At 36.6% G+C, this 11,256-nt stretch overlaps 1 pseudogene; it reads left to right on the top strand.

The window, feature by feature from the left end:
* Nucleotides 1-4,728: 4,728 nt before the first annotated feature.
* Nucleotides 4,729-5,715, top strand: LOC125414908 (mitochondrial fission regulator 1 pseudogene; annotated as a pseudogene).
* Nucleotides 5,716-11,256: the final 5,541 nt, after the last annotated feature.

The raw sequence follows: 11,256 nt of genomic DNA, 5'->3' as shown, positions 1-11,256 counted from the left end.
ATTTATTATCTTTACTTCTTTAATCTCTGACTGTCTGTCCAACACTGTGATTCGTTTAAAGGTTTTTTCTATCTGGATTTCTCTTTATTACTTATCTGTAATCCTTTTCTGACCAGAACAGTTTCTTAAAATGCTAAGCGCTTCTCAAAAAACTAAGCAGCAGCCTTGCTAGGGCAAACAAGGACTTGCTTGCTTGCTCTGTCCAGTCTAGCATGGTGGAGCTGTTTGCTGACTCTGAGAATCATGCACACAGTCCCATTTTTAGGCATACGGACAGTCTACATTATCGATAAGCAAGTTGTAGCACTCTTTTCACAGACTTTATTTAAATGCTCCATAGCCGGACCTCCCAAAGAGCCAGAGCCATTCTTGCTGGCAAATGAGGAAGCCACTGTTTTGAAATCACTCTTTTCTTTTCTTTTCTTTTCTTTTCTTTTCTTTTCTTTTCTTTTCTTTTCTTTTCTTTTCTTTTCTTTTCTTTTCTTTTCTTTTCTTTTCTTTTCTGCTACCGCTGAATCAGGAAGACTTTTCTTAATGGAGCTGTGGCAAGTTGTCTGCTGAAAAAAAAAATGCAGGTAAACTTTGTTTATTTTGTGTCTAGAGTTTTCTTTCAAGCTTCCTCAGGTTTCATGTGGATATAGTCGCCCATATTGGAGTGCCAATTTGTTGCAAGGAGAGCCGCTTGTTTGTTCCTGACTGCTCAGCCTGACAATCACACGGAAACCATTATTTAAAACACTGCTTGTTGCATTAGCTCTAGCTTCTTTGGGATAACTCTTACAACTTAATTTAACCCATTTCTATTAATGCGTGTATCCCTAGTAGGCTGTGGCTTACTGGGTAAAGTTCTGATGTCTGTCTCCAGTGGTGCTACTTGGCTTCTTGATTCAGCCTCCTTTCTTCCAGCATTCTGTTTAGTTTTCTCCACCTACCTCTGTTCTACCCTGTCAGGCCAAGACAGTTTCTTTATTAACCAATGGTATTTACAGCATACAGAGGAGAATTCCACATCAAGAGTCAAGCAAAATTTTATTTGTCTGAAATTCCAAAGACAAAAGAGAACTCAGAACTTCTGTCACTGTTAAGTATACTCCTTGATTCAACAATGCTGATTATTTTCAATATATCACACTGGTGAAGGGTGCCTTCATTGGAAAAAATAAATAAGCCAGATTAACTAATATCTGGGACTGTACATTACAATGGAGAGAAATAGAGTGAGCAGATTACTAACTGACCATATATATTTAGACAATAAAAATTCGATGAAAAAAATGTTAAATTATAATAAAAGATTGATAAAGGGATATTTTATGAATGAAAACTCCTCAATCCATATAGATATTAAAGGTATGTCAACTACCTGTTTCCTCCTTTTTCATTCACTTTTTATTTCAATCTTTTCATAATTCTTAGATATGACTATAGATGCTCATCATCCTTTCCATTTTTCTTCTTAGACAAGTTGCTATTTTTTGAAATTAATATTTTAAAAATACTTTTAAAAGTCACAATTCAATTCTAAGTAATTAACTTTAGACTCATGGCTAATACTTTTTAAAAGTAATTTCTATATTTCCCCTAAGTTCAAAGATATTCACTACTTGTCTTCATTAGTTTTCTCTTACTATGATAAGTACCATGACCAAAGCAACTTTGGGAGCAAAGGGTCTATTTTGCTTACATGAAAAACAAAAATCTAGGCTGGAATTCAACCTAGAGGCAGGAACTGAAGCAGACGAGAAATGTACTTACTAAATTGATCTGTGTGACTTCTTCAGCTTTAGTTCGTATTCAAGGAAGGATCACATGACAGGGATTACACCTTCACAAAGAACTGTGTCCTCTAAGATGAGGCATTAATCAAGTAAATGCCTCAGACCGATGTCCACAAGCCAATCTTATGAAACAAATTACTCAATGAGATTCTCTCCTCTGGGATATATACAGGTATGTGACAAGCAGACAGAAACTAACTAGTACACATATATACTAGTAACATATATCCACAAATTGTTATGGATATCTTTAATTCAGTAAGTTAAGATGGTAGGGAAGTTTCACCAAGAATTGTAGTCAAAAAATGATTTTGAGGAGCGACTATAACTTGCATTAATATCTGAGCATATGACAAACAACTGCATTGCCCCGTAAACCTTTGCCAGCATAATCTTTTAGACTTTTTTGACTTGCCAACTTTACAAAATTCTAGAGAATAAAATAAAGTTTGATATCTATAAATCATAAAATGTAAAATCTACTATGCATATGTTCATTGTTTACATCGTCGGGTAAACAAATGTTTTAAAAGTCAAAGAATATAGAAATTATAAAAAGAGGAAAAGGGAAATCATTAATGCAAACATAAAATCATCATAAATATTATTTTTCAACCTTGTCTTCCAAAAATATTTTTTTAAAACTTGTAATGTTTTAGTGATTTTATTTCCTGTGGGTTTTTTTTTTTATTCTACATGTGGGCATATTTAGTTTATTTTTCATAAAAACACAAAAGGATTCTAGGTGTTAAATTATTCAATATGAAGTTTAGATCACACAGCTGCAACTCCTCAAACTTAGCCAAACCCAGATAGCACATATGTGTATGTGTGCATAAACTATTTGTATATTGCCCTACTCCTGATATCCCTAGCAGAAAGAAATTACATCATTTAAAGACTTTCTTGTGGCGTAGTGTTACACATTTAAAAGTATTTGCCACAGTTGTCTCTTGCCCTATCCTCTTGCAGCAGAATTTGTACTAAGCAAAGTTGAAGAGTAAAAGAGCCTTATTGACTAATCACACTTACTGGCCACCTGGGGTTCATACGTTGCTAAGTCTTCTGGAAGAAGGCGTTCTCAGCATCCTGGTTACCTGAGTGCTGGCTTCTTGATTAACAGAACTGAATATTTTATAAAGATCAAAACAAAGAAGAACCCGTGTGTTTACTTAAAATTGATAATGGCATCATTAGTGACATTTTTGCAAAGAATATTAATGAGCTGGAAAAGCATATTTTGAAAGATGAAAATGAAGGTGACAAGAAATTTCTTGCTTTGTACTACTTGGGAGCTAGACTGATTGCATTTAATTTCTTCCAATGTCTGTGTTCTGTTGCTTTAGATCTTTGACACCCTAGGGGTGACCAGGAGCAAAGGAGGATGGATAAGAAGTAATATAGTTTTAGTCACTGACATCTTAAAATATTTTTTTCCAAGATGTTGGTTGTGATCACAATACTTTTGAAAATAAACTGTGGAAAAAGTAAATGCCTTCCAGTGGGATAATGCAAAAAAAAAAGAAAGAAAAAAAAGAAAGAAAGAAACAAAGAAACAAAGAAAGAAAGAAAGAGAAAGAAAGAAAGAAACAAAGAAACAAAGAACAGTTTCCTAAACATTCCACATTTGTTTTCGGAACGAAGAACCTTGAGTAATCATGCTCTTTAAGGATTTATATGTATAGTAGAGAAATCAATTTAATAATGACAATAATCACTGGCATACACATATGTTAGTAAAATAAGATCACATCAAATTTTGCATTACATTGCTCTTTACATAATTTTCTTAGGTTGTTGCTGAATAAACATAGTTTTTCCTCATGTCAAAGGCTGATGCAAAACAGCAGCAATTCTGGTCTTGAGAAAATTGGAGAAGCAAGTGTTACAAGAAAGTAAATGGAAAGCAGACTCTCTAACAGAGTTACTGCCATGGCCCTAGGGAAACAAGCTCAAAACAGTACGAATCTGAGAGAACTAGCTTATTACTTGCTTCAATCCTGCTTTCACACCTGCAGTGGGAAAACCTTGTTGCAGAACATAGTGGGCAATAGAACAAAACAGAGAAGAAAAAGAGAACCATAGTGATTCACACATTTAAGGGATTGGTGCAGTTCAAGTTGGTTTTCTGACATTAGCCCTAGATTCTGAAAATTAGAGAGCGAGTAAGTCTCTAGAGTATATAACTCAAGATTAATTTACTGTTAAAGATTTATATATATAGAAAACAACTTTTGAACAAATTGATAAAAGATAAACTTTATACACAAATTGTATTCATGGAAATTGATGGAGATATTAATCAAATGAAGATTACGTTATGAACATTTTATCAGCATCTTCACTAGTAGTGAGAAAAAAGTTTAGTATTATTATATTAGCCACCATGAAAGTACATGAAAAATCATTCAAATTTCATCATGTGCACTATAAAGATATGTTGCATTTGTCTTATTCATGTTCTAAATTATAAGATATATATCTATTTTATGAGACAAATTCTAGAAATAGTGACTTATAACCATAAAAAAAAATACTGAGGACCCATTATACCATAACAGAAACGTTCTGTGGGGCTATAAATGCCTTCTGTCTGTCTTCAATGAGCCCAGTCTCTACCAGTCTTACATTATTATACTATTGATCACCTCATTGACACATCTGTTTTGTGCAGTTTTTACTTTTAGTGGCTGACACTGAATAAACCATTTTCTTGAAAACTGAATACTTCAGACCAGAAAAACACACTGATAATAGATATTAGGTAATATTTTTCCAGAATAATTTTTAAATGCACACATAACGATGATACATTCTAAGTCTATTTAAGAACTTGTCTACAGCTGGGGAAGGTGCAGGCTGCGGCACAGCGGAGTGTGCTCTATGGACCATGTGCTTCTACGGAGATCTGAAGCACTTGACCTACAGGCTGGAAAGACGCAGACACTAGATGCTGGGCTGGATTAAGAGCCTGCTGAGGACGGTGGTTCAGTGAGTTGTGGTCAACAAGCAGTCGGTACTTTGGTCTGGAAAACCATATGGTCTGCCTCGAAGTATCGTAAGGAAGATTGGTACCAACTTGTCTCTAATTCAGTGTCCAAGAGCTCAGTTTCAGTTTACCAGCCAGGCAACATAATGCAACCCCACCCACCCGGGAGAGGATGTGGTGGCATCTTTTGCTGATGTTGGATGGGTAGCCACAGAAGAAGGGGAGTGTTCAGCAAGACTCAGGGCAGAGGTCAGGTCCAAGTTTCCCCTTGAGGATGACCTTCCTTGCTCTGAGGAGCCCCCAAGCAGGGACATTATTTTACCAATCCTGTCTCAAGATGAGCCTCCTCCAAAGACAACACTGGCCAGTGAGGAGGCCTTGCAGAAGATCTCCGCACTTGAGAATGAGCTTGCTGCCCTTAGAGCTCAGATTGCCAAGATTGTGACCCTGCAGGAACAACAGAGTCTTAATGCAGTTCACTTAGATTCTACTGTAGCACCACCTCCTCCTCCTCCACCACTCCCATCCCCTCCTCCCCCTCCATCAATGCTCCACCGAAGCATGTCTGCTGTTGATCTGATTAAAGAGCAAAGAGAGCAAAGACTCAATGCTGGGAAGACTGGCTAAGAGCCACCCGAAGCCGCCTGATATGCCGAATATGCTAGAGATCCTGAAAGACATGAACAGTGTGAAGCTGCGGTCAGTCAAGAGGTCGGAGAAAGATGTAAGCCTAGGCCAGTGGATGCTACTGACCCTGCTGCCCTCATAGCAGAGGCTCTGAAAAAGAAGTTTGCTTATCAGTATCAACACAATAGCCAGGGTGAAGCTGAGAGAGGAATTCAAAAGCCAGAATCGGAGACCACCTCAGAGCCAGCCCTGTTTGGTCTGCATATATTGAAGTCTACAGGGAAAATGAAGGCTTTAATTGAAATTTTTCAAGACTCCTAATGGGCAATGAGTTCAGAAAGACTCCTAGTTCACCTGTTGGCTTGCAGAGCTGAGTCTGGCTGGTAGAAACACCAGTATTTAGTAAATTTCTGGAGGTAGTATTCATTGGTCTCCTTCTTAGCCTAATTAGAGGAGTGAGAGGTAGTGAAAGCTCCAGAGGTTGGTTTGGCTCTTAGGAGATGGCCAGTTCTGGAGCTTTCCTTAACACACATGTATTATGACATGTTTTTTAATAGGTTTTAATATTTGTAGGGTCTCAGAGTACAGACATGCCATGTGTGGATGTTGCTGTTCTTTCTCAATTCTTAACACTAATACCTGTGCAAATGTTTTATATGCACACATTTGTATATAAAACAGTATGTAAAAACTCACAAGGAATTGTATCAGTGAGGATCCTGTTATCTTCATTTTGAGTTTACTGGTCAGTGAGGGAAGAGCTGGTGTACCCTGTTATTAGAGGGCAGTGTTTGAGATGGGAATGCTTCAAATAGGATTTACATATGTTCTCACTGTTTCTTTCCTCCTGAAGCTGAGTTTACATGAGCACCAGCAGATGTTTACAGCTGAGTTTCTGGATTGCTTTCTGTTAGAGGGAACTGAGGGCCTGGAAGGCTGCTTCAGCCTCATTGCCACCCAATCCTGGGAAGTCAATGTACTTCTCAAGTAGTAACAAATCCAATTATTGAATTAAATCACTTTTTAAATAAAAGCCAGAATGTACCATCTTTCTTTTCAGTTTAATGAGTGGGCTCAAAAAGATGATTTATTGCTAAATTAAGTTGTCCAAGTTTACTACTGACATGATGAAAAAGTTAACTATTGACATGATTAAACACCATGACCACAAAAGCAACTTGGGAAGGAAAGGGTTTGTTTCCCTCACAGTTCCTTGTAATAGTTCATCATCAAAAGCAGTGAGAGCGGGAACGCACGCAGTGCAGGCTCCTGAAGTAGGAGCTGATGTGAAGTCTATGGAGGGGTGCTGCTTACTAGTTTGCTCCCCATGGCTTGGTTCTTAGGGAACCCAGGACCACTAGCCCAGGGGTGACCTCACCAAGAATGGGCTGGGCCCTCCATCATCAATCACTAATTAAGAAAATGCCTTACCGCTGGGTCTTATGGAGGCAATTTCTTAGTTTCGGTTCCCTCCTCTCAGATGACTCTAACTTGTGTCAAGCTCACATAGAACTAGCCAGCACACAAAACTTCAGCATAACTAACTTGATAAATTTTAAATATTGGTCAAAATATCCTTTATAATGAAACATTACTGACTAGGTGCATAAAAACCTTTCAGTTATTTATCATTGGTAAGCCGATTGATTACATTATGCAGATAATCATAGGCTTTATTAGAAGGTCGAAAACTGCCTTTATTATCTAGGGCTTGAAAGGACTTGTTATAATTTAAAGTACTTAATAAGTTTTCATGATTTTTGTTTCCGATAAGTTCAACTGTCTTTAATATCAGAATCTCTTACCATGAGTAAATCTCTGTATTATTTAAGTCTAGTTGTTCTTCCCAGGAGTATTAAGAGATTTGAAGGGTAGATAGGTATTTTAAGTTATTGAAAATGTGTTCTAAATCTTTAACAAAGACTGAACTATTTTTCATAGTTTATTTAGTTTAAAGTATGGTATGTTATTGATGTATATTGTTTCCAAATGTTTTCTATGGTTTGAAAACTGTCTTTAATGAGATTCAGAAAATTCGTCTGACCACATATTTTGACCTAAGAAATTTTTATCAGTATTGAATTTTGCTAGCATTCCAATATATGAAAGTTATTATTTTAAAATAAAGCAAGATGTTGAGTTTTTCTTTTGACAAAAAAAAAGAACTTGTCTACTTATCTGGGCATTCTTTTATGTTAAACACATTATTGTCATAAAATATTAAATGCATGCTAACTACCTAATAGCAACTCATGGTGGAAAAACCACATTAGAGTTAATTAATATTTTAAAAGAAATAGTCCAGTTTAAAAGAAACAAAAGTTTCCTAATCACTTTATACATTAGGTTGTAGCTATCTGGTTAACATGTAAAGAAAATGTTAAGTGGGGCCAAGGAAATTGCTCAGCAATTATCGGAAACTGTTAAACCTGGTGGTGTGAATTCAACCCCTAAAATCCACATAATAGAAAAAGAATCAGTTCCCATAAGTTGTCCTCTGGTTTCCTCAAACACATTCTCTCTCTTTCTCTTTCACAAACACACACACACACACACACACACAACCAATATATAAATTTAAGAAAATATTAAACAGACATTTTATTGTAGTAGGTAATATATGCCTATTTAGGATTTTATATTTATATAACTAAAGGCTTATAATGATAATTTTTGTTGAAAATAGATTATTCTCTCAATTGCTACATCCTGACTGCAGTTTCTACTACTTACATTCCTCCCATGTCCCATCTCCCTCACCTTTCACTTCCTCCTTAGAAAAATGACATCATGAAATTTGCAGACAAACGGACTCAAACAGTATTTCAAGCAAAGACTATTACATTATTAACAGTAATCAGAAAACTTTAGAGTTTAGATAATTTATTAATATTTAAAAAATAAATGAAAAATAAGTAAATATCTAGCCAGAGAAATATAAAACAAGAAAAGCAGTAAAAGGTCAAGAGCAGCACCTGGCTATTTACTTTCATGACTAGCCACTGAAATAAGGGTTCTCAGAGGTAAAGTGGTGAAATTTTAGGAGTTATACAAAGCAGATAGCATCACTGAGCCATTGGAAAGTGTTTTGCTGTAGAGTTGTATCATGTCATTGTAGCCATGAGCCTGCATTCTCTATGCTATTATTAGCAGTGCTCAATACCCAGCAAGGTCAAGGTAGGATCCACAAGACCAAGCTGTGTAAAGACTGGAACTCTCCTGGACATCATGCCAATGGGATGGGAAAAGCTGCACATTATGAAGACTTAATTCTACTTTAGTATCTCAGAAACATGGTTTGTCTTCCTGTAAAGGGAGACTGTGCATACATTTCCCAGCTGTCCAGACCAGAATAATCACACAAAACTATATTAATTACAACACTGCATTACCAATGACTTAGGTGTATTTCTAGCTAGCTCTAACATCTTGAATTAACCCATTTCTATTAATCTGTGTATCACTACGAGGCTATGGCCTACTGGTCAAAATCCTGGGCATCTGTCTCCTTTGGTAGTTACATGGTCTCCCTTTGACTCCACCTAGTCTTGATATATATATATATATATATATATATATATATATATATATATATATATATATTCCAGCCTGGCTATATTCTGCCCTGCCATGGGAGAAAGCAGTTTTATTCATTAACCAATAAGACTGATACATATACAGTTGGACATTTCATATCACCTTTCCCTACAACTATCAAAAGATCAGGCATTCATAAATTTAAAATGCAAGTAAGTAGGCATGGAATATGTAAACCTCTCACCCTTAACTGCAGCTTGGGTATTGTTTGTTTAATATGTCATCCTTAGATAAATGTCGTTGACTGGTTTGTTTATAAATTGGTGGGATATTTCAAACACAGTAATAGTGCCTGGAATTACAAGATCAAGGCGCCAATTGTCACTATCAATTGCACAATTTTGTGCCCTTATCTATGTTTTCACAGGGTGGAATGTTGAGACTGATCTCTGGGATTTCCTGTGTCAAGGGACCTATGTAACTGATGCCAGCTTTTCCCTTAAGGACCTTTTAGTCTCCCAAAGGTCTGAAATCCTCATATGATTACATGGGCAATTATGATATTAACAGATGTATTTTGACACCACAATGTTAGCTGATGCAGTCTAACCATGCTGGATTTCTGTTGACCCTCCTGCCACTTCTAAATGTCCTTCCCTAATAATAAACTCTAGGTGTATATAGGGTGAGGAAACAAAGATGAATTGTGATCTTTTTTTCCCTCTAATATGTATAGGTGTATCAATGACCTCTTTTTTATTTAATTTTTCAGCAAATTTTTTATTTTTTATTAAAACTTTCCACCTTCTCCCATTTCCCTCCCCCTCCCCTTCCCTCTCCAGTCCAAAGAGCAGTCAGGGTTCCCTGCCCTGTGGAAAGTTTAAGGACCTCCCTCCTCCATCCAGGTTAAGATGTCTTCCTTCCACTGTCTTAGGGGAGTCCTTAGCTTCCACTGAGAGTGTTGATGTCTACTAAATTTATGTTCAAGGTCACAGTCTCATTGTATATTCCCCTAGCATTCTTCTAGTGTTCTTCACTAGGAAGAAATTAAGAATCTCAAATTTTGATTTATTTTTTGATTAACAGCTCTCTTTAAATCAGTTCTCTCTTCTTGAATTTAAGCACAGAGAAGAAACAGTTGGTTCACCCAATACATTCTCAGTCAAATATCCAATTTCATCACTTATGAATTTAATTCCTCACAAAGCAGTCTTCAGCCAAAGTCTCTGCTGTTATATGGCATGCACCGTCACTGTAGCTTCCAGTAACAACTTACTCGTTTCTGTCCAAGACTTCATCAAAGTGGCCTTTTCTCAGTATGTTTCTACCAATATTCTACTCAGGATGATTTCAGAATTTTCTGAGGTAATTGGAGTTTTCTTTCTCCTTTTCTCCCTCAGGCCACAGCAGAAATAAATTTAAAAGTCATTTGTGGTAATCTAAGCTTTTCCTTCATGTAATTCAAAACTCTCTCAGTCTCTGCCCACCGCCACATTCATATGTCTACCTGTTTAGGTAATTGTTGCATACCCATCTTCATTCTACAGGACCAATTTAGTCCTAACTGCATTGAACTACTATGCAAACCGCCTTAGGCTTAGCAAAGGTACAGGACAGAAATATTTATCTTCCTGTTCTTAAGTAAGTCAAAGAACTCCAATATCAAGGAGCTGGCAGACAAGGTACTATTTAAGGGACACTTTGTCTTGTGGCCTCAGGGGAAGAAGGCAACAAGCTCTCTGGTTTCTTTTTCTTTTTGAATGACAGGAGTATCAATCAGGATAGAAAAGCACTCAAGGATTTCAGTCCTTACCCCATCTTTTCATACTAGCTTTCAGAATGAGAATTTTGGGGGCACATGAATATTTAATACTATAATAAAATAGCTCCAAACACAGGAGTGAATGAATAATTAATACAGTTAAGTAATTTACATTAACAGCTAAGAACTATTTGTTTAGTGCTATAGGTTGCTTTTCCTTCCATAGTATATTCTTTCTAGATCTTGAAACTAAAAAATTTTAGTTTTTCAATGAAGAACTGTGTGACTAGGCTGGCCATCAAAGCAGATACAATTGCTGTGTAACATTGCTTCCTAGTTGAAACATTCCTCCAGCAGGGTGTAGGATGACTCCTAAAGCTAAGGAATAAACAAAGCATAAATCTCAGAAAGCGGGAATTTAGGATTCATGAGACTTCTCAAAATCACACAGGCAATAAACAATTGCTGGCGAGAGACTCGTTGACCCACTGAGCCGCTCATAAATGAGCTATAATGAGGCAACTATTCCGAGACTTCACCTGGGCTAAGGTGTGGTTTGGGGA

Source organism: Myodes glareolus, chromosome 15, assembly GCF_982192425.1.
Source record: "Myodes glareolus chromosome 15, mMyoGla1.1, whole genome shotgun sequence".
NCBI lineage: Eukaryota > Metazoa > Chordata > Mammalia > Rodentia > Cricetidae > Myodes > Myodes glareolus.
The sequence above is the reverse complement of the archived record's forward strand: the minus strand, read 5'-3'. Positions and strand labels throughout refer to the sequence as shown.